The sequence below is a fragment of the Hyperolius riggenbachi genome, chromosome 4 (assembly GCF_040937935.1).
Source record: "Hyperolius riggenbachi isolate aHypRig1 chromosome 4, aHypRig1.pri, whole genome shotgun sequence".
NCBI lineage: Eukaryota > Metazoa > Chordata > Amphibia > Anura > Hyperoliidae > Hyperolius > Hyperolius riggenbachi.
Genome location: NC_090649.1, coordinates 279,880,065 through 279,904,278, shown reverse-complemented (window position 1 = coordinate 279,904,278; position 24,214 = coordinate 279,880,065). Strand labels below are relative to the sequence as shown.

At 47.3% G+C, this 24,214-nt stretch overlaps 1 protein-coding gene across 6 annotated transcripts in view; it reads left to right on the top strand.

Annotated features, from left to right (window-relative positions):
* HDAC2 (histone deacetylase 2) overlaps positions 1-24,214 on the top strand; it is a 103,209-nt gene that overhangs the window by 9,585 nt on the left and 69,410 nt on the right. The gene's annotated exons all lie outside the window — the stretch shown is intronic.

The following is a 24,214-nucleotide window of genomic DNA, read 5'->3' as shown; positions in this document are numbered from 1 at the left end:
ACATCCACCGCCTTGCTGCTGTGCCCCCCTAATGTAAATAGGTGCAGTGTAAAGAAAACATTACCAGTCCGCGGCCTGCGCTTGTCCCTCGCTGCCTCCGGGATAACTCCTCTGCATACGCGCACGCCCCACGTGGTTTCCTAGTAAGGGTGCACATGTGTGACATCACACGCTCCCCCCCCCCCCCCCCTCCACACTAGGAAGCCCCGTGGGGCGTGCGTGTATGGAGAGGGGAAGGCGCCCAGAGCAGCGGAGGGACAAGCGCAGGCCGCAGACATGTAATGTATACTTTACACGGTGCACCGGGGTGGGGGGCATTCTTCATTTGGGGGGACAGTGGCGGGGGTTTGTCGCGATCAGTGGGAAAGCAAGTTGGCCCAACATCTTGCAGCATGCATCGAGAATGCGACCAATTTGCATCTCGAAATTGGTCACCCTGTAGGTCGGGCATGCACTGGTCGATCGCCTCCTTTAGTCACCTTTAGTCTTCTGCATCTGATAAGTAGACATGGTCAGTGATGTGCTAATAATTTTGTCTAGATTGCAAATTGTATGCTGCTTAGAATTGGGTAATCACTCATTGACAGGGAGTGCATTTGTCTGCCCTATTCCATGGGGTATACAACTTTCATGCAAGCAGTTTGATCATCTCTGTGAGCGTGTGGAAATTGACACACGTAGAGCAAAAGAGTTTGGCTTGTCAAGTTTGATATAGCATCACTGTTCTAGTGACAGTGGCATCCCTTCCTTGACTTTGCACACTGAGGTTCATATTATTACACCATGCTAGCGTGACAGAGGCCGACCTGTCCTCCCTCTTTTGGACTAGGGCTGTTGAGTTGGAATTCACAGCAATTATCCAACTCCTAATAGGTTTAATCTGTAATCTGTAAATAAAATACAGTAACATTTTCTATTTCTCAGTTAATAAAGTAGTTGCAGGAACATTAACACATACATTTTTTCCATGTTAGTGGTTCAACGCGTAAAAATGTACGCGTTGCACCATTAACGCGTAAAAATGTATATATTAATGTTCCTGTACCAGCGGGAATGCGTAAAAAATGTACGCACTACGCAATGCGGCCCGCCGACCCCGAGGTCGGAAAAAACTAAACTAGCTGACGGAGGGGGACCAGAGCAGCAGTGAGTGACTACAACAGCACAGGATGGCTGAATGGGGCTGGTAGAAGCCCCAGGTAAGTGAAATTCATTTTTTTTCTTTTTTGCCTGATAACTCCTTTAAAGAGATTCTGAAGTGATTTAAAAAAACAACAAATACTTATCAAAGGGAAGGCTCTGGGTCCTATAGAGCCTTTCTGTTCCCCTCACGGTCCCCGCGTTCCAGCGCTGGATCCCCCGTTTGTAGTCTCCGACCGATGGGTCAGAGACTGCTCTCTGCCGTGCGGGGGCTTCGGAAGTCTTTGGGAGCCCGAGTGCTCCTGAAGACTTGCTGCTCCATAGCTACCCATCTTCGGGGGGAATAAGGCTCTGGAAGACTTCCGAAAGCCTCCTGCGGCGGGAGATTTGAACAGGGGATCCAGAGTTAGAACGCGGGGATATAGAAAGTAACGGGAAGGCTCATTAGCACCCGGAACCTTCCCTTTCCTTAGGTAAGTATCTGTTGTGTTTCTTTTTTGTGTTTTTTTAATCATGTCAGATTCTCTTTAATAAGTAATTTATATATGCAGTGATAGCAGATAACAGTTACTTGTTCTGGCGGAATAAAGTAGTCATTGTTCAAAAATCAGCTCTACATATCTTATTGAGACTGTATATCTGATTTGTACAGCTAAAATGTTTAACATCACCTCTGCTTTAAAGTGTACCAGAGATGGTTCACTAGGCTTAATCTATATTTACCAGGGGCTTCCTCCAGCTCTATGAGCAGCACCCATGAGAGTCTCCTGTTGTCCTCACCCCCTCTGGGCAGTTGTGGCCTTCTGTGCATGTGTGGGTCAGTCACGTGCGCACCCCTCGTGCGTGGTAGGTGCACACGCGCTGCAGAGCCGCGCATGCACAGAAGGCTTTGCCTGGCGGTAACTGATCAGGTTACCGCTGTTGTGTCACCAGAATGGAGGGGCCAAGGAGACTCAGCGTTGCTCATTGGGCTGGAGGAAGCCCCGGGTAAGTATAAATTAAGCCTAGTGTACCATCTCTGGTACACTTAAAGAATAAAGTGTGTAATTGTGACATTAGTGCAATGTCCAATTGAACTATATGACATTCATACATCATTTTAATATATATTACAAAAGAGTACACCTTTTATTTGAGCTGTAATATGTTTCAAGGAAACCTGAAGTGAGAGGCAAATGGTGGCTTACCTTTTTAAACAATACCAGTTGCCTGGCAGTCCTGCTGTTCTCTTTGGCTGCAGTAGTGTCTAAATCATACACATGAAACAAGCATGTAGCTTATCTAGTCATACTTCAATCAGAGCACCTGATCTGCATGCTTGTCCAGGGTCTATGGCTAAAGGTAATACAGGTAGAGCATGTGCTCGCTACATGATAGCTGCTGTACAGCGGCATCCCCCCGCCAGCTTCGATCGCCTCCGGCGATCTTTGATCAGGAAATCCGTTTTTTCCTGAAGGGCTTCCCCCGTCGCCATGGCGACGGGGCGGGATGACGTCATGGACGTCGTGAAGCAAAGTGCAAGCTGCGTGTACCCAAAAAAAAAAATTATGCGAATTGGCCCAGCAGGGCCTGAGAAATCCTCCTGCGCGGCATAGCCCAAGCTCGGGCTTACCGCCAGGAAGGTTAGACAAATAATTAGCAAGTTACCGGCGGCGGGGAACGGAGCATCGGAGGAGGTCGGCGCGGGACATTACAGCTGCAGGGGGCCGATAGAAGCCCAAGGTAAGTGTCAGTTTTAGCTTTCCTTTTTTTTTTTTTTTTTTTTTTTAGTACTGGAGAGCCCCTTTAAAGGGCACTAGAGACGTTGGGGGGAAGCTTTTATACATACCTGGGGCTTCCTCCAGCCCCATACGCACGGATCGCTCCCACGCCGCCGTCCTCAGCTGCCTGGATCCACCGGTACCGGCCAATTGTCTGCATCACACGGGGCTCCCTCCATATACGTACGCATGAGGCTGCCTACTGCGCAGCCTCATGCGTACGGGTATGGAGGGAGCCCCTGTGATGTGGACAATTGCCCGCGTCCGCCGGCAGTGACGGGACCCGGTACCGCCAATACAGGAAGCGGAGGATGGTGGCGTGGGAGCGATCCAGGCTTATGGGGCTGGAAGAAGCCCTAGGTATGTATAAAAGCTTGTTCTATTTTTTTATTACCGTTCCTCTGGTTCCCTTTAAATCATATTCCCCCTATGAGTTGTAGCAACTTGGAGGGGTCTAGCAGCCGTCAGAGCTTTGAATTACCATTAGATGGGGCGCGCAACATAGCATTGTTGCTATGACGGCGCCCAGCTTGGGTGCCAAAGTGAACTGTCACAAGCCCCCTAGTGGCCGGTCCGCACAATGCCTTCCAATTGGTTTCAGCACACAGACCATGCAATCTGTAGTCGCAATCGGTGCGCAAAAAACGCTGGGATTTTGGCAGCAGACAGACCAGAGGGAGGCGTGCGAGCTATTAAACACAAAATACTAGGCTGCCACCATCTCTGTTGCCATGGGACAGAGAATCGCACTGACTGGCTGACTCTAGACCTGCAAATAAAACGGTTAAACACACTTTATTTTATCTAGCTATCGACAGAAGTAGCGACTCTTCAGAAGCTAGGGTTCAGTTTGTGCGGCTGAATAGCAGGGGTAGCTGAACAAATAAAATTACTTTTTAGTCTTTTTATTATTAATGCAATATAAATAAATATATACAGAATATCATTAAAATCAACAATTATGGAGACATTAGCGCAGTATGAAAATAAAAATGTAAGAAATTACATATACTTAAAGCTAATGTAACCCCGGTTAAAAAAAAAAAAGCAGATACTCACCTAAGGAGAGGGAAGGCTCGGTCCTAATGAGCCATCCCTCTCCTCTCTCGGTGCTGCGCTGGCTCCTCCGTTCTCATCCCACGCCAAGGGGACTGTGGGAGCCGAGTCCTCTCGGAGACAGGTGTCGCACAAGCGAGTGCGTCATAGAGGACGCGCGCGCATGCGCAGTGTAGAGCAGCCCGTCTTCGGGAGCACTCGAGCTCCCGAAGCATTTCCGAAGCCTCCCTTCGGCCGAGAGACAGCGGTATTTGACAAACGGTCGAATACCGCTACGGAGGAGCCAGGACAGCAGCGGGCACCAGGAGAGGGAGTGCTCTATGGCAGGGGTCCCCAACCTTTTCCGGCCCCGGGACCACTTTCTGACCAAATTTCTCTCCGGGGGGGGGGGGGGGGGGGGATGGATTGGGGGGGGGGCGACAATGTTGTGTGCACCGGGTTACCGGGGGGGGGGGGCGCATAGCTAGCATAGTTGCCCCAGTATAGGGAGTTTAGTTGCCTCAGTATGGCTAGTACAGTTGCCCCAGTATAGCTAGTATAGTGCCCAGTAAAGCTAATATAGTGCCCAGTATAGCTAGTATAATGCCCCAGTATAGCTAATATAGTACCCAGTATAGCTAGTATAGTACCTACTATGGCTTGTATAGTGCCCCAGTATAGCTAGTGTGCCCCGGTATAGGTAGTATAGTGCCCCAGTATAGGTAGTATAGTGCCCCAGTATAGTTAGTATGCCCCAGTATAGCTAGTATAGTGCCCCAGTATAGTGCCCCAATATAGCTAGTATAGTGCCCCAGTATAGCTAGTATAGTGCCCCAGTATAGTGCCCCAATATAGCTAGTATAGTGCCCCAGTATAGCTAGTATAGTGCCCCAGTATAGGTAGTATAGTGCCCCAATATAGCTAGTATAGTGCCCAAGTACAGCCCATGCTCCTGTTACATTATGAGAGGGCGGCCGCTTCCTTTCTTATATTCCCCCGTAGCCGCTCTCTTCTTAGCAGCATCTCCTATTACAACAGCGCGTCTTGCGGCTGCTGTAAGGAGGGAAGGAAGCGGGGCAGTGGCTTCCTGTATGATGTGATATGCATTGCCATTACCATGGGAACCGCTGCCCTGCTTCCTTCCCTCCTTACAGCAGCCGCAAGACGCACTGCTGTAATAGGAGATGCTGCTAAGAGGAGAGCGGCTACGGGGGAATATAAGAAAGGAAGCGGCCGCCCGCTCATAAGGTAACAGGGGAGGGGGGGTTTGGGGCGAGATGACAGACCTGCCGCAGTGGTTGGGGACCCCTGCTCTAACAGCTATGAAAGCTAGATTTCCAAAAGAAGACCCCAGGCTGACAGACTGCTACCCCCTAGACATAAAATCTTGATCTGGCAACGCAACGACAATCGGTGCAGGAAACCAATTGTGATTGCACTTTCTAGTCTCACAGCTCTTCCGTGACAAACTGCTTTGTGTTTCAGGGCTTCATTCACATTAGGGCCCATATGCAGTTCACTTTTTCTACTGCCTTTTCTCCTAGGCGATATTTTTGCACCTAGTCAATGAATTGTCACTGAAACCACGAGCAAACAAAAAATAGCTCAAAATATTTTTGATAGTACTTTGTCTCCTACTTTTTGATACTTTCTTGATTGCAAAGGGCTGAACAGTTATTTTAAACAGAAGATGAAAAATGATATCCTAGGAGAAAACTCAGAAGCAAAAATAAATTGCATATGGCCCTTTATGTGTTGCCATGCTCATTTCATCTATGTGTATGGTGTGCGTCTTGCAAGAACATCAAAAGTGCAATACTTTACTTCACACTTTATGCGTTGCGACACGTGGGGAAAGCACTGCTGAACACATTTTTGGCAAAACCAACACTTCATTCACTGTAGTGAATGGGATCTCAACAGTGCAACACAGATGGCGTGTGATCGATTGCTTTGCATTCAAAACGCAAGGCCATCTGCGTTTGCTAGGGTGAACAAGGCCTTGCTGTACTTTGCACCATTTTAACCCCACTGCTTACTTCACTTTTCCCCCGTTTGTTAATAAGCCTGTCCCCCACCTTCGCTGGTCTTGATCACCAGTTCTTACCGTAGATAATAATGTGTCCTAATAAAGATTATTTGTAAGTGGCATAAAAAATGATGTAAGCGCTATCTTATATCATTTTACAATGAGCCACTGTTCACCTACTGTATCACAATGTAACACCATACAAGTTTTTATTAGAATGAAAGTTATTGCCAGAGCTGTTCCTGTAGAGGATGAATAGCTGTTAGGATCTACTGGCTGTACTAGGCTGCCAAGAGGAAAGTTAATTCTTTGTCTGCTTCCCTTTTGTCCTCATTACGGAATTGATGGGGCCCTGGATGGGTAGGCTTTTGTTGCTCACAGCTAAATATTGCTGTCCATCAAGAAAGCAGGTCTTTCAGGGTACTTTTTATGTAGCTTTATTTCTGTGCACTGTAGGGATTTTTGATTAATTTGCAGACTAAAATGCCTGTAAGGTACATAAAAAGTTCACCTGTATTTTTCTTTAAAAATGATGAAATCAAATTGGCTATTGTCCTTCCTTAAACGTGCCAGCAGAAAGCTACTGCCAGTAAAACTGTGATACGTAGGTTGGTTAATACTGAAGAGCAAAAACTCTTTTATTAAGGTTTTTTTTAGGCCCACCCAGGAGGCAGAAGCTGAGATAAGCAAATCAGAGTTTCTAAGGGCTGAACTCTCAGCTCCTTTTCCTGACCGGGCCTGAACTCAGAACTTCCTCTCTGCTCTGAAATATAAGCAGCAGCATAATAATTTTTAAAGCATGTTCTTTGATGTAAAAATAAAGATCATTGAAATTCAGTGTCTAGCATCATCTCCAGGGTGACAGCAAAGCCAAGAAAAACAGAAAAGAGGGATACTGGGAATCAGCTGAACTCTATGGGGAGAGAAGTATGTTTTCTTATCCTAGACCATTTTTTACATTTTGCCCAGAGATGGGCTTTAACCACTTAAGGACTGCAGTCCTAAAACCCCTTAAAGAGAACCTGAGGTGGGATTTACTTATGCTAGTGGGGCACAGAGGCTAGTTGTGCACACTAACACCAGCCTCTGTTGCCCCATGGTGTGCCTCCAAGACCCCCCTGCGCGCCGCTATACCCCCCGCAGTGCTGGCGACACGCAGCGTGTCGCCAGCACAATGTTTACCTCTCGCCTGTCTGTTAGCGCCGCTCCCCCGCCTCCTCCGTATCGGCACTACCCGCCCGCGTCCCTTCCCTCCCGCTGATTTTTTAACTTTCTGTGATAAAATTTGTCAAAGTAAAATTTCTGTATACATTTGTGTCCAAATTTATTGTGCTACATGTCTTTGAATTTGAGTTCATAGATTTTATTTTATCACAAGTTAGCGGAAAATGACACTTTTTTTGTGAAATTTTTTTTAAAAAAATCAATTTCCGCTAACTCGTGACAAAAAAATAAAATCTTCTATGAACTCACCATACTCCTAACGGAATACCTTGGGGTGTCTTCTTTCTATAATGGGTTTGTTTGTGGTGTTCTTATACTGCCCTGGCATTTTAGGGGCCCTAAACCATGAGGAGTAGTCTTGAAACCAAATGTCTCAAAATGACCTGTGAAATCCTAAAGGTACTCATTGGACTTTGGGCCCCTTAGCACAGTTAGGGTGCAAAAAAGTGCCACACATGTGGTTTCGCCGTAGTCAGGAGAAGTAGTATAATGTGTTTTGCGGTGTATTTTTACACATACCCATGCTGGGTGGGAGAAATATCTCTGTAAATGGACAGTTGTGTGTAAAAAAAATAAAAAAAAAATTTCATTTACAGAGATATTTCTTCCACCCAGCATGGGTATATATAAAAATACACCCCAAAACACATTATAGTACTTCTCCTGAGTACGGCGATACCACGTGTGGCACTTTTTTGCACCCTAACTGTGCTAAGGGGCCCAAAGTCCAATGAGTACTTTTAGGATTTCACAGGTCATTTTGAGACATTTGGTTTCAAGACTACTCCTCACGGTTTAGGGCCCCTAAAATGCCAGGGCAGTATAGGAACCCCACAAGTGATCCCATTTTAGAAAGAAGACACCCCAAGGTATTCCGTTGGGTGTATGGTGAGTTCATAGAAGATTTTATTTTTTGTCACAAGTTAGTGGAAAATGACACTTTGTGAAAAAAAAAATTCTGCTAACTTTTGACAAAAAATTAAAATCTATCAACTCATCATACACCTAACGGAATACCTTGGGGAGTCTTCTTTCTAAAATGGGGTCACTTGTGGGGTTCCTATACTGCCCTGGCATTTTAGGGGCCCAAAACCGTGAGGAGTAGTCTAGAAACCAATTGCCTCAAAATGACTGTTCAGGGGTATAAGCATCTGCAAATTTTGATGACAGGTGGTCTATGAGGGGCTGAATTTTGTGGAACCAGTCATAAGCAGGGTGGCCTCTTAGATGACAGGTTGTATTGGCGCTGAAGTGCAGGATGTTCTCAAATCGTGACCTGGACATGGCAGCAGAGAACATGGGCATGTGAAGTATTGGGTGCGTAGACCAATAAGACCGCAATACATTCTTTTTGACTAGACCCATGTTAAGGAGAAGGGCCCCAAAAAATGTTACGTTCGGAAAACGGCCGGAAGAGGAGTGGGGGAGGGAGAGGGCTGAACATCTGACTGAACTGGGAGAGTCGGCACCAAGGGTGGGGGTAATTGCGGTACAGCCCACTAAGGCCGGGGAAGACATGACTGACCTAAACGTCTTAACCACCCTGGCGTTCTATTAAGATCGCCAGGGCGGCTGCGGGAGGGTTTTTTTTTTAAATAAAAAAAAAACTATTTCATGCAGCCAACTGAAAGTTGGCTGCATGAAAGCCCACTAGAGGGCGCTCTGGAGGCGTTCTTCCGATCGCCTCCGGCGCCCAGAATAAACAAGGAAGGCCGCAATGAGCGGCCTTCCTTGTTTTGCTTAGATCGTCGCCATAGCGACGAGCGGAGTGACGTCATGGACGTCAGCCGACGTCCTGACGTCAGCCGCCTCCGATCCAGCCCTTAGCGCTGGCCGGAACTTTTTGTTTCGGCTACGCTGGGCTCAGGCGGCTGGGGGGACCCTCTTTCGCCGCTGCTCGCGGCGGATCGCCGCAGAGCGGCGGCGATCGGGCAGCACACGCGGCTGGCAAAGTGCCGGCTGCGTGTGCTGCTCTTTATTTGAACAAAATCGGCCCAGCAGGGCCTGAGCGGCAGCCATCGGCGGTGATGGACGAGCTGAGCTCGTCCATACCGCTAAGATGGTTAAATGTGGAGGAAAACTCTTTGCGCATGGACTCCATAAAGTTCATCATTACTTCCGAAGGGTCGGGGGTTTTAGGGGTAGAGGATGACTTTAAACATTTCTTACACTGAGACCTAGTCCAAGTTTTTGATAATTTAATATCACAATGTTTTCAGCGCCTGGACTTGTCAACAGACTTATGAGGTTGGCCAGAGTCCTCAGGCAGTGAAGGGACATGTACCGTAATATCAAAGCGCTATAGCTGATACAAATTTAAAATTGTATAAAAAGTCCCAGCGGAGTGCGCTACCACAAGGTCCGGCAAGACCTAAACACTTATACACAATAGCTTAAGCGCACATCCCATCTCATATAAAAGTCCACATAAACACCATTCAGGAGTTCTCAGTGCTGTTCTCATATGCAATTTCTTGATCTCTTATGCCACCATCACCATGGACACCCAACAGTAAACAGACTCACCAGATATATTGGCCACTGCTAGACTGGCCAACCATGCACAAATCCAGGAGCCTCAGTACTTCAGGATCCTGGTACCGCTGTGATGCTGTCCGTTTAGACCACCATCATCCTCCCCATAATCCATGCAATGTACCTCAAAGAAATAGCCTTTATAGCGTAACTCCGTAAAAACCTTAAAACTTTAATTATAAAATTGCACTCACATGCTCCAGATTGTATTGCACATATAGAGTTTTACGGGATCTCCCCCGTTGCCGGGCAGGGCACAGCTTGTGTTGGGTCCTCCTGTTCCCCCTCCACTCAGCTTGCAGACACCACCGCCTCCACCGGCCGTAAGCTTCCTGGTATGTCCAACCTCCCGCCCGATCGATTTAGTCACTCCCTCGTGACTCATCAGGGGCACCTGGGACAGGGACAGTCTGCAAAACACAATAATAAACAATATTCCTATAAGACCTTTGACAGCTAACAATAGCATGCAGTCTACACAGGTTAAATAGGTTTAGCATTGCCCAGCAACCCCAACAGAAAACAAAAAAATCCAAGGGAGAATCGCACACCATCGAGGAGGTGCAGGACCAATGTAGTTTGCAAAGAATAATTCGGAAGGTCCGCACACTCAAATGAACCAATCTCCTGGTTTATTTAAACAACGTGACAACAGTCCACTCCATAAACCGACGATTCGTTTCGGGGCCCCGTGGGGTCCCCTTTGTCAAGGTAACACAATACAGAATGGTAACAGTGTGTGAATTAACAAGGCAGCCTGATAAGCAATCCACCCATTACCACACCCCTCCCCCTCCAGTTCAAACATACCCCAATTTGCATATATAAACACAATCAACAATAAGGGCAAGCGAACATCCTATAGTTCCCCACTGTATATACTTCATGTCATGACCTCATGGTAGATGAACTACATCATACCTGCATGAGGTCACCAAAGTTGTCCTGTCCAGACTGCTGGAAGTTCCCCAACGTCTCCGTAACAGGCACTGGGCGGAATCCCGCCTCTCCCGTGATGCACCGAGCGGAAGGTTGTAACAGACGGCAGCGGGAGTCACTCATCCACCGCTACGTACCAAGTCCCCTATGCTCGCCGTTCCTGGTGCGCTGTGATTGGCGCACTCATCCGTGCCATGATCTGTGATAGGTTGGTCAGCATAGCTGTCCGACCCACCCAGGTCACATGGCGGTAACCTGGCAACCAATTTGCCGCTGTACCCACGCTGTACTATGCTGGGAGGAAACATACCTCCCCCACAACGTCACTGGACCCGCCACGCCCCCTAAATAGGACGCGCAGCAGATGCATACGATTCTGCATACGCCGCAGGATTGCTAAGCAACCCCTCACAACATATGCAAGTCCATGCATATCCAGCCTGTCACAATGGAGACCCAGGGAACCAGCTAATCTGAGCACACAACCGTGCTTGCAAAAATGTCCAAAAGGCCATACACATTTTACTGGCATAAAAACTAAAATTGCATATATCCACCTAGGCCACATGAAACTAAAGAAGGAGAACTGGGAAAACGCTTAAGCCATGGTGGGGATGGGGTTAAAGGAAGGCTAGCTACTTACAGACCACCATTGTGACAAGACCCTAGAGAGGTAACACCGTGAGGAACATCAGACAAAGACCCCATATATACCCAAGGGGAAAAATAGGACCTGAAAAATAGAAAAATAGAAAAAGGAAAATATTCAGTAAGAAAATATACAAATATACATAATGTACACATTTACATAAGTAAAATAACTTCTTCAGTATTCATAACAAAACTAATCACCTCACTGGTAGGAAGCAGGCTAGTCCATTGTAACTATTCAACCCTGCAGGGGCAACCGTATTAAGTGTGTAAATCCAAAAAGCCTCCCTCTGCAGCAACAAACGTTTGCGATCACCTCCCCGTCTGGGTGCCTGAACCCACTCAATTACCATGCCCCTTAAAGAATGTACCTGATGTTTCTGTTCTACAAAGTGTAGAGCAACAGGTTTGGTGGCATCTGGGGTTTCTCCTTTTTCAACTGACCGGTACATGACCCGTATGTCACTCCGATGTCGCTGAAACCGTTTTTTGAATGGGCCCGTGGTCTTACCCACATAGGCCATCCCACATGGGCATTTCAAAATGTAGACCACATGATCCGTATCACAATTCACATAGTCCTTGATCATATATTTTCTCCCACTGTGTGGGTGAAAAAAGACATTGCCCGTGATCAATGAGTTGCAGATGTTGCATTTGCAACACCTGTAACATCCCGTACGTTCTGAAAATTTAAACGGTTTTTGCATATATTTCTGCCACGGATCAGCCTGAACCAGCGTGTTCCGGATGTTTCTGCAGTTTTTATATGCAAAAAGTGGTCTCTCTCTCACCACTGGGGCCAGTTTGTTGTCGGCCTGCAGGATGACATTGTTTTTGTTAAGCAAACCCTTGATTTGCTTGGCCATCGGTCCAAACGTTTGTACAAAGGGTATGCTCTCACCCATTCGATTAACTCTCGTTTCCTCATTCAATCTTTCCCTGGCCTTAATCAGTGCCTGGGAAAGAATGGATTCGGAGTAACCCCGCTCAAGAAACCTGTTCCTCATGGAAACAATATGATTATTCCTCTCCTCGTCCGTGTTGCAAATTCTCAGGACTCTAAGGAACTGAGAAATTGGCAAGGATTCGACAAGATGGGGAGGATGATAACTTTCCGCTCGCAACAGGCTGTTGCGATCCGTGGGCTTTTGGTAGAGAGTAGTGTTAAACATCCCCACCCCCTTGCTGACCTTAACATCCAGAAAGGTGATGCTTTCCTCAGAGATCTCAGGGTTAAACACGATACCCTCCGTCATTGTGTTAAGAAACACTATAAACTCCTGCAACGTGTTCATGTCACCACCCCAGATCAGAAAGACATCGTCTATGAACCTAAGCCATAACCTGGCCTCTCTTTTGAACAGGGCATTGGGGTAGATAAAACTCTCCTCCAAATACCCCATAAAGAGGTTTGCAAAGGAGGGGGCTGCCGAACTGCCCATTGCCGTGCCCTTGATTTGTTCATACCAAGTATTCTCAAACCGAAAGAAATTATTGGTTAAAACAGTCGATAGACAATCACTAATGAACTTTACAGGCACCACATCATCCTGTTCCTGTGAAAGAAAGTGATTAACAGCCATTAACCCAATATCAATAGGTATACTTGTGTACAATGCTGAGATGTCCATAGAACACAGCACCAATGAGTCAATGTCCCCTTGGAAACCTCTTAGTTTATTCAAAAAATCATCTGTATCACGCAGATATGCTGGCAATCGTTTCACAAGGGGCTGCAAATAAAAGTCTACATACCTAGCCAGGGGTTGTGTGGCTGATTCAGACCCTGATATGATGGGTCTGTACTTCAAAGGAGCCACACCTTTATGTAATTTGGGAAGCCCATAAATGACAGGGGTTTGTGGATATTCACATAACAAGTACCCCCTGGTCTCCGATGTAATCCACCCCTTCTGGTAACCAGTCTCAACCAGAAGCTGGATTTTCTCCAAAACGGAATTTGTGGGATTCATGGTGATTCTTTTGTAACTGTCAACATCATTCAACATATTCAGCATGGCTCCTTTATACTCACTGTAATCCAGTACCACAATGGCCCCACCCTTATCCGCTGGCTTGATAATTATAGAATGCTCGTCCTTGAGGGTTTCAAGGGCCTTCCTTTCACTGGTCGTAAGGTTATGTTTGGGCCGAACAGTGTCAATCGACTGTATAACCTCATATTTGGTTGTTTGTATAAAAGTTTCAATAGATGAAAACTGGCCTGGAGGGATAAAGTTGCTCTTCAATTTGAATGGAGTAATAGATACTGGTTTGTCAATTTTGGGATTTTTAGAAAAATGTTGTTTTAATTTCATGCTACGTTCATACCTGAACATGTTGACTTCAAAATCAAACTTATTGAAACCCGCGTATGGACAAAAGGACAGTCCCCGTGACAAGACACTTATCTCGTCCGGAGAAAGGTCTCTATTTGACAAATTAACTACCGGTATTTCTGTTGCCTTGTCTGCATCGGGGAGTGCTGGTCGGGCCTTACTCTTCCTGCCCCTCCTGGGTCGACGCCTACGGCACCCTCCTGAAAAGGGCGCTGGGGGTTATGAGCTGAGCCTGATGCACTATCACTATCCGAAGTGGGATTTTCACTCAAAATATCACTGCCCTTACCACTAGGTTTTTGTGGTCTGGGCTTCCTAGGGCGACCAGGTTTTCTAGGAAACCTTGGTAGAAACCTAGGGTTTCCTCCTTCCCTAATACCACTCAACCAGGGATATACACGTCCTTCTTGGTAATCCTGGTTGACCAGTTTGAACTTGTCCCTTTTGTACTGTTTTTGTTGTACTATGTATTTGTCAATATCCACTTCAAGTTGGTCGAGATCTTTCTGTAGGTTTGTCTCTTTGCCTGATTTCACTTTATGCTGGATGTGGGCATTAACCTTCCCTATCTCGTTATTGGTGCCCACCAGCAGGACTTTCACCTCTTCGATGACCATCAGCATGTAGTTTAGGGAGTGCAGAGGCTTCTGGAGTGCCACACGTTTCTTTTGCAATCATCCTCACAGATGGAACCAGGAGTGGAACCATTTGAACCTTTCACCTATACCAAGGCAGAAGTGGATTCAATCCTCTTTGCTGACACCGAGACAGCGTTTGGTGGTGACACCACAGTTGATCTGCTTAAGGAATTAAGACGTCTCAAGAAACGCAAAGCTGACCTGGAACTTCATGGTCAGACTCTGTCACAATACTATAAGTTGAAGAAAATACCTAAGGGATTTCGACTTCAGATACAACCAACAATCAGCAGGCACAAGCACGAGTTTTGTATGCGGTGGTGTGCATTATCTACCCAGCACTCCCTAAACTACATGCTGATGGTCATCGAAGAGGTGAAAGTCCTGCTGGTGGGCACCAATAACGAGATAGGGAAGGTTAATGCCCACATCCAGCATAAAGTGAAATCAGGCAAAGAGACAAACCTACAGAAAGATCTCGACCAACTTGAAGTGGATATTGACAAATACATAGTACAACAAAAACAGTACAAAAGGGACAAGTTCAAACTGGTCAACCAGGATTACCAAGAAGGACGTGTATATCCCTGGTTGAGTGGTATTAGGGAAGGAGGAAACCCTAGGTTTCTACCAAGGTTTCCTAGAAAACCTGGTCGCCCTAGGAAGCCCAGACCACAAAAACCTAGTGGTAAGGGCAGTGATATTTTGAGTGAAAATCCCACTTCGGATAGTGATAGTGCATCAGGCTCAGCTCATAACCCCCAGCGCCCTTTTCAGGAGGGTGCCGTAGGCGTCGACCCAGGAGGGGCAGGAAGAGTAAGGCCCGACCAGCACTCCCCGATGCAGACAAGGCAACAGAAATACCGGTAGTTAATTTGTCAAATAGAGACCTTTCTCCGGACGAGATAAGTGTCTTGTCACGGGGACTGTCTTTTTGTCCATACGCGGGTTTCAATAAGTTTGATTTTGAAGTCAACATGTTCAGGTATGAACGTAGCATGAAATTAAAACAACATTTTTCTAAAAATCCCAAAATTGACAAACCAGTATCTATTACTCCATTCAAATTGAAGAGCAACTTTATCCCTCCAGGCCAGTTTTCATCTATTGAAACTTTTATACAAACAACCAAATATGAGGTTATACAGTCGATTGACACTGTTCGGCCCAAACATAACCTTACGACCAGTGAAAGGAAGGCCCTTGAAACCCTCAAGGACGAGCATTCTATAATTATCAAGCCAGCGGATAAGGGTGGGGCCATTGTGGTACTGGATTACAGTGAGTATAAAGGAGCCATGCTGAATATGTTGAATGATGTTGACAGTTACAAAAGAATCACCATGAATCCCACAAATTCCGTTTTGGAGAAAATCCAGCTTCTGGTTGAGACTGGTTACCAGAAGGGGTGGATTACATCGGAGACCAGGGGGTACTTGTTATGTGAATATCCACAAACCCCTGTCATTTATGGGCTTCCCAAATTACATAAAGGTGTGGCTCCTTTGAAGTACAGACCCATCATATCAGGGTCTGAATCAGCCACACAACCCCTGGCTAGGTATGTAGACTTTTATTTGCAGCCCCTTGTGAAACGATTGCCAGCATATCTGCGTGATACAGATGATTTTTTGAATAAACTAAGAGGTTTCCAAGGGGACATTGACTCATTGGTGCTGTGTTCTATGGACATCTCAGCATTGTACACAAGTATACCTATTGATATTGGGTTAATGGCTGTTAATCACTTTCTTTCACAGGAACAGGATGATGTGGTGCCTGTAAAGTTCATTAGTGATTGTCTATCGACTGTTTTAACCAATAATTTCTTTCGGTTTGAGAATACTTGGTATGAACAAATCAAGGGCACGGCAATGGGCAGTTCGGCAGCCCCCTCCTTTGCAAACCTCTTTATGGGGTATTTGGAGGAGAGTTTTATCTACCCCAATGCCCTGTTCAAAAGAGAGGCCAGGTTATGGCTTAGGTTCATAGACGATGTCTTTCTGATCTGGGGTGGTGACATGAACACGTTGCAGGAGTTTATAGTGTTTCTTAACACAATGACGGAGGGTATCGTGTTTAACCCTGAGATCTCTGAGGAAAGCATCACCTTTCTGGATGTTAAGGTCAGCAAGGGGGTGGGGATGTTTAACACTACTCTCTACCAAAAGCCCACGGATCGCAACAGCCTGTTGCGAGCGGAAAGTTATCATCCTCCCCATCTTGTCGAATCCTTGCCAATTTCTCAGTTCCTTAGAGTCCTGAGAATTTGCAACACGGACGAGGAGAGGAATAATCATATTGTTTCCATGAGGAACAGGTTTCTTGAGCGGGGTTACTCCGAATCCATTCTTTCCCAGGCACTGATTAAGGCCAGGGAAAGATTGAATGAGGAAACGAGAGTTAATCGAATGGGTGAGAGCATACCCTTTGTACAAACGTTTGGACCGATGGCCAAGCAAATCAAGGGTTTGCTTAACAAAAACAATGTCATCCTGCAGGCCGACAACAAACTGGCCCCAGTGGTGAGAGAGAGACCACTTTTTGCATATAAAAACTGCAGAAACATCCGGAACACGCTGGTTCAGGCTGATCCGTGGCAGAAATATATGCAAAAACCGTTTAAATTTTCAGAACGTACGGGATGTTACAGGTGTTGCAAATGCAACATCTGCAACTCATTGATCACGGGCAATGTCTTTTTTCACCCACACAGTGGGAGAAAATATATGATCAAGGACTATGTGAATTGTGATACGGATCATGTGGTCTACATTTTGAAATGCCCATGTGGGATGGCCTATGTGGGTAAGACCACGGGCCCATTCAAAAAACGGTTTCAGCGACATCGGAGTGACATACGGGTCATGTACCGGTCAGTTGAAAAAGGAGAAACCCCAGATGCCACCAAACCTGTTGCTCTACACTTTGTAGAACAGAAACATCAGGTACATTCTTTAAGGGGCATGGTAATTGAGTGGGTTCAGGCACCCAGACGGGGAGGTGATCGCAAACGTTTGTTGCTGCAGAGGGAGGCTTTTTGGATTTACACACTTAATACGGTTGCCCCTGCAGGGTTGAATAGTTACAATGGACTAGCCTGCTTCCTACCAGTGAGGTGATTAGTTTTGTTATGAATACTGAAGAAGTTATTTTACTTATGTAAATGTGTACATTATGTATATTTGTATATTTTCTTACTGAATATTTTCCTTTTTCTATTTTTCAGGTCCTATTTTTCCCCTTGGGTATATATGGGGTCTTTGTCTGATGTTCCTCACGGTGTTACCTCTCTAGGGTCTTGTCACAATGGTGGTCTGTAAGTAGCTAGCCTTCCTTTAACCCCATCCCCACCATGGCTTAAGCGTTTTCCCAGTTCTCCTTCTTTAGTTTCATGTGGCCTAGGTGGATATATGCAATTTTAGTTTTTATGCCAGTAAAATGTGTATGGCCTTTTGGACATTTTTGCAAGCACGGTTGTGTGCTCAGATTAGCTGGTTCCCTGGGTCTCCATTGTGACAGGCTGGATATGCATGGACTTGCATATGTTGTGAGGGGTTGCTTAGCAATCCTGCGGCGTATGCAGAATCGTATGCATCTGCTGCGCGTCCTATTTAGGGGGCGTGGCGGGTCCAGTGACGTTGTGGGGGAGGTATGTTTCCTCCCAGCATAGTACAGCGTGGGTACAGCGGCAAATTGGTTGCCAGGTTACCGCCATGTGACCTGGGTGGGTCGGACAGCTATGCTGACCAACCTATCACAGATCATGGCACGGATGAGTGCGCCAATCACAGCGCACCAGGAACGGCGAGCATAGGGGACTTGGTACGTAGCGGTGGATGAGTGACTCCCGCTGCCGTCTGTTACAACCTTCCGCTCGGTGCATCACGGGAGAGGCGGGATTCCGCCCAGTGCCTGTTACGGAGACGTTGGGGAACTTCCAGCAGTCTGGACAGGACAACTTTGGTGACCTCATGCAGGTATGATGTAGTTCATCTACCATGAGGTCATGACATGAAGTATATACAGTGGGGAACTATAGGATGTTCGCTTGCCCTTATTGTTGATTGTGTTTATATATGCAAATTGGGGTATGTTTGAACTGGAGGGGGAGGGGTGTGGTAATGGGTGGATTGCTTATCAGGCTGCCTTGTTTATTCACACACTGTTACCATTCTGTATTGTGTTACCTTGACAAAGGGGACCCCACGGGGCCCCGAAACGAATCGTCGGTTTATGGAGTGGACTGTTGTCACGTTGTTTAAATAAACCAGGAGATTGGTTCATTTGAGTGTGCGGACCAACAGAAAACAAGGCAGTTTTCTCTGTGGACAGACTTTAGGCAATGCTTTCCCAAAAAGCCTTAGTCTGTCCACCTCTCATCTGTCCTGCCGCTTGTGAGGTAGCCGTCGGGGGTCCGCTGGGCTCAGAGGGTAAGGCGTCTGACTGCTCCATGCCTTCCTCTGCCAAGCACTGTCCGGCATGTAATGGCGAAGAAACGCCAAATAACTTCCGCCTTATGCGGAAGCAGCAGTGCGTCATCCCGCTGCCTCCTCCCCCAGCGAACTGTTAAGATCTCGCGCGTTCGCCTATGGACAACCAGTCTGCCCGCGGACACAGCCAGCACAAGACGCTCCGTCTGCGCCGCCGCCCCTGGACGCATGAGCTCTCTCTGCTACCAACATAGAGCGAGAAGAGCTCAACACGCAGTTCCGTCCGCTGGAGGGGGAAGGAGGCCTGAAAAAGAAAAGAACGTAGGAGACAGGTACTACTCTGCCTCATAAGGTGTCCTTCAGGTGTAGGAAACACACTAAGGGCTGGTGCACACCGAGCGGCCTTTTCAGCGTTTCTGCAGCCGCTTGCGGCTGCGGATCCGCTTGGTCAATGTATCTCAATGGGGTGGTGCACACCAGAGCGGGAGGCGTTTTGCAGAAACGAAAAATGCCGGGGTGAGGCATTTTTTGGATTTCGGATGCGATTCTGCCTCAATGTTAAGTATAGGAAAAATGCAAACCGCTCTGAAAAACGTCTGTTCAGAGCGGTTTTGCCGGCGTTTTTGTTACAGAAGCTGTTCAGTAACCGCTTTACTGTAACAATATCTGAAATCTACTACACCAAAATCGCTACGCAAAACGCTAGCTGAAACGCTACAGAAAAATAAGAAAAAGCGTTTCAAAATCTGCTAGCATTTTGCGGATCTGCTAGCATGTTTTGGTGTGCACCAGGCCTAAGACTGAGGGACTATGGCAGTGGAGGACCTATATGGTCTATCTAATTGAATGATTGATGGGGTGTTTCCTTTGGGGTGGAGCAGGCTTCCTCTCATGTATTAGTCATCCTGGAGGATTTGTTGAAATACCGCTACCGGTAAGTTCTAACAGGGTTTTTGACTAGACCCATGTTAAGGAGAAGGCCCCAAAAAATGTTACGTTCGGAAAAGGCTGGGCATAGTAGCTTCTTGGATTGGTGGTTGCGTATTGTGTGGCATAACGGTTGGTCTCAGCCACAATTAAGTCGTACCAGCAGTGATCAGAAAAAAAAAATTCTGTCACTGCAGTGGGGCGGGTGAGGGTTTGGCCGGGTGATCAGAAGCCCGCAGGGGGGGGGCAGATTAGGGCCTGATCTGATGGATAGGAGTGCTAGGGGGTGACAGGTGATGACAGGGGTTGATTGATGGGTGTCTCAGTGGGTGATTAGAGGGGAGAATAGATGCAATCAATGCACTGGGGAAGTGATCGGAAGGTGATCTGAGGGTTTGGCCGAGTGATCAGGAGCCCTCACGGGGAAAATTAGGGCCTGATTTGATGGGTAGGTGTGCTAGGGGGTGACAGGAGGTGATTGATGGGTATCTCGAGGTGTGAATAGAGGGGGGAATAGATGCAAGCAATGCACTGGGGAGGTGATCGGGGGTATCTGAGGGCGATCTGAGGGTGTGGGCCGGTCATTGGGTGCCCGCAAGGGGCAGATGAGGGTCTGATCTGATGGATATGATGGGTAGCAGTGACAGGTGGGTGATTAGAGGGGAGAACCGATGTAAATAATGCTGGGGAGGTGATCAGAGGGTGTCTGGGGGCTATCTGAGGGAGTGGGCGGGTGATTGGGTGCCCGCAAGGGGCAGATTGGGGTCTGCTCTGATGGGTAGCAGTGACAGGGGGTGATTGATAGGTGATCAGTAGGTGATTACAGAGGAGAATATATGCAAGCAATGCACTGGCGAGTTGATCATAGTGGGTCTGGGGGGCTATTTGAGGGTGTGGCGGGTGATTGGGTGCGCGCAAGGGGTAGATTAGGGTCTGATCTGATGGGTAACAGTGACAGGGTGATCACTGGGTGATTAGAGGGGAGAGCAGATGTAAAAAATGCACTTTTGGAGGTGATCTAAGGGCGGGTCTGCGGGCAATCTGAGGGTGTAGGCGGGTGATCAGGTGCCCACAAGGGGCAAGTTAGGGTCTGAGCTGATGGGTGGCAGTGACAGGGGGTGATTGATTTGTGATTACAGGGGAGAACAGATGTATACAGTACACGGGGGGGGGGGGGGGGGTCTGGGGAGGATCTGAGGGTGTGGGGGGTGATCAGGCGCCCCCAGGGGGCAGTTTAGGACCTAATCTAAAAAATAGCGTTGACAGATCGACAGGGAGTGATTGATGGGTGATTAGGGGGGGGGATTGGGTGCAAACGGGTCTGGGGGTGGGCAGGGGGGTGCTGTGGGCGATCAGGGGGGGCAGATCAGTGTGCTTGGGTGCAGACAGGGAGGGCTGCAGCCTGCCCTGGTGGTCCCTCGATCACTGGGACCACCAGGGCAGGAGACACACTTTGTAATGTATATATTTATACAGGCTATTATACACTTTGTAGCGGCGACCGCAGAGTTAACAACCCGCCGGCGCTTACAATCGGCCGGCAGGTTGACGCCACGGGTGGGCGGAGGCTATTGCTGGCGGATGCCCGGCCAGTACAGTCCCAGGACCCGACGTACATCAGCGTTGCGTGGTCCTGGGCATGCCACTTTGCCGACGCCCATAGGTAGTGGGCGGACGGCAAGTGATTATTGTGCATCACTGTAAACATTACATAACGGTTTGTTAGCATTGGCTGGCCAATGGTTGGGCAATGCAGCTGAAAGAAAACTTTGCTCCTTTGCTTCCCTTTTGGAAGCCACAGTAACGAAAACAGAATATGATGTATACTAGTAAAAAGGCCCGCCCGTTAAAAAACGGGCGCTAGGCCACGGATGCTAGTCCCTCTCCACAATACGTGCACAGACACGTGCCGATTGCCCATCCCCCATCGCTGTCCAAAGTATATGCACACAGGGAGATGTTGCTTGCTTGGCAGTTGGAAAAAGCTGTTATTTACCACAATGCAATGAGGTTCACAGACAGCAAACTGTCAGGTCTGGAAGCACGGGGACACACACAGGGACAGGACGCAGAGACACAGGGGTTTTATTATATAGGATACATCCTCAGTTCCGATTCACACTAATTTAACACAGAAGGGTGCAGCTATATAAATAAAGGACTGGGAACAACTTCACTGTAAACTATTTCAATGCCAGACAGCAGTTCTCAATAAGTAATGTTCCAGAGATGAAAGTACTAAACAGGTCTTCAATTTAAAAAATAACAACCGTTCACTGTGAATGCCTGCTGCACCTCCATGTGAAAGGGGATGGCGGCTGGGCATTCTTGTGGGAGATCTTTTTGGGCTGGGAATTCTAGTTCACCAAACAAAGACTTATGCTAATGTACACAGAGCTCTTCAGCGCCCTCAATGCTTAGGAGGGTTCCTGGGCAAGTACATGTTGAGCAGCTGTCTGTTCATTTGGGCATCAGCTTCCCTATAGTCCCATAACACTAAAGGTAGCCATACACTGGTCGATTTGCCATCAGATTCGACCAACAGATAGATCCCTCTCTGATCGAATCTGATCAGAGAGGGATTGTATGGCTACCTTTACTGCAAACAGATTGTGAACCGATTTCAGCCTGAAACCGTTCACAATCTGTTGTAGTGGTGGTGGTGGTGGTGCTGCTGCCGCCGCCGCTCCCCCCACCCCCCCGCATACATTACCTGCTCCGCCGGCGCGAGTCCTCCCGGTCACCACTGCTCTGTCTCAGCTCTGGTCTCCAGGTCCGGCATGCTTTGCTTCTTCCTGCCCGGAAGGAAGTTTAAACAGTAGAGCGCCCTCTACTGTTTAAACTTCCTGCCGGGCACAAGGAACTGAAGCATGCCGGAGACCAGCGCGGACACGGAGCAGCGGTGACCTGGGGTAGTCGCGCCGGCGGAGCAGGTAATGTATGCGGCTCTATTGCGTCGGTCGTCAGGCAATCGAACGCCGCTAGCGACGCGCTCCCTACCCGCGGGCGATCAACGGTAATTTTCCGCACGGAGCGATCGGGATCGGACGAAATGGATCGAAATTCGGCGTGTAGCGCGAACGATTGGCAGCAGATTCGATCCCAGTGATCGAATCTGCTGTCGAAACGGCGGCAAATCGGGCCAGTGTATGGCCAGCTTAACCCTACTAGAACTCTGCTTAGCCCTAGCCTCCAACCTTTGCAGATACCTTCTGTGTTCCTCACTGATATCTGGCAGGCAGCACCACTCGATGCTGTGTGGAAACAATAGGCCTACTCAACTATACAATAACCAAGCACCTGCTCCACACAGAAGAAACAGTGAGGCCTGGAACCCAGTGCAAAACGCAATCGCTAGCGTTTCTTATGAGCAGTTTGTAAGCGATTCCTTGAGCGTCTTAGGGAGCGATTTTAAAAAGTGTATCAATTTGCCAGCAGTTGTGTAGCGATTAGAGTTTTAAAGTCTGATTGGTCCTTTCTATTAATTTTGTTACAGTGTACAGTAACTTCAAAACGCTAGCAAAATCGCTCAGTGCAAGTTTTGATCAGCGATTACTCCAGCGATTATATACTTTACATTGAAGCGCAAACGCTAACAAAATTCTGCATGTCCTGCGTTTGCGATTTTGCTAATCGCAATTGCTTCTGTGAAATTTGCACCATCCATTTACATTGGCAGAGCGTTTAGGGAAATCGCTAGAGATTTCTCACGCTCCCTAAACACTCAAAAAATCGCTCTAGTGTGTTCCAGCCCTAACTGATGATTGATGGCTGTACAGAAACTATGGCATTGCATTGTAGTCTGTGGTACCTGACGTTTCCTGTGCACCTGCTCCCAAATTACCTGATTCACACTGGGCACCATCCTAATGTTTAAAAAAATCAATCTGGTTTAAGTATTAGGATAAGGTTCATGTGCCATCTGACCAATTCCATGGGGACAGCCAGCTTAAAGCAGATCTCTCACTTTATTTTTTTTTCCTCCCTTAAAAAAATGATTGCTTAATTTGTGTTTCCATAGGAGCACAAGTTCAACACCAAGGAGAAAACCTTCCATAGTCTTATTTGTCATATATGGTCACTGGGAAGTGGGGCTGCAAGTCTTTCACACATTTTTCTCAGTAGCAATTTCCCCTTAGGCTCCATTAACAATAATTAATTTTTATGTTTTCCCACACACAAACCTGAAGCAAGCTGTTCTATTGCTGCATGTGTTTTAAATTGAAAAGTATTCCACTGCCACCTATGACACGCGTGTTTTATCGCATACACGCTAGCATGGTATGAGTCAGAAACGCATGCATAAAAAGGGTAAAACAAATGGTGTCTTGCTTTAGAATTATATAATGTGTAAATTTAAGGAACTTTTTCATCAGTGAAGAATTCATTTTGCATACAACTTTTTGTCTTGTTTGTTATTTTCAGTTATGTTCTGAAATTCAATCTTGATAAAGATTGGGTAGCACGATGGAGTAGTGGTTAGTGCTCTCGCCTTGCAGCGCTGGGTCCCCGGTTCGAATCCCAGCCAGGTCAGGACTAGATTGTGAGCACCTTTGAGGGA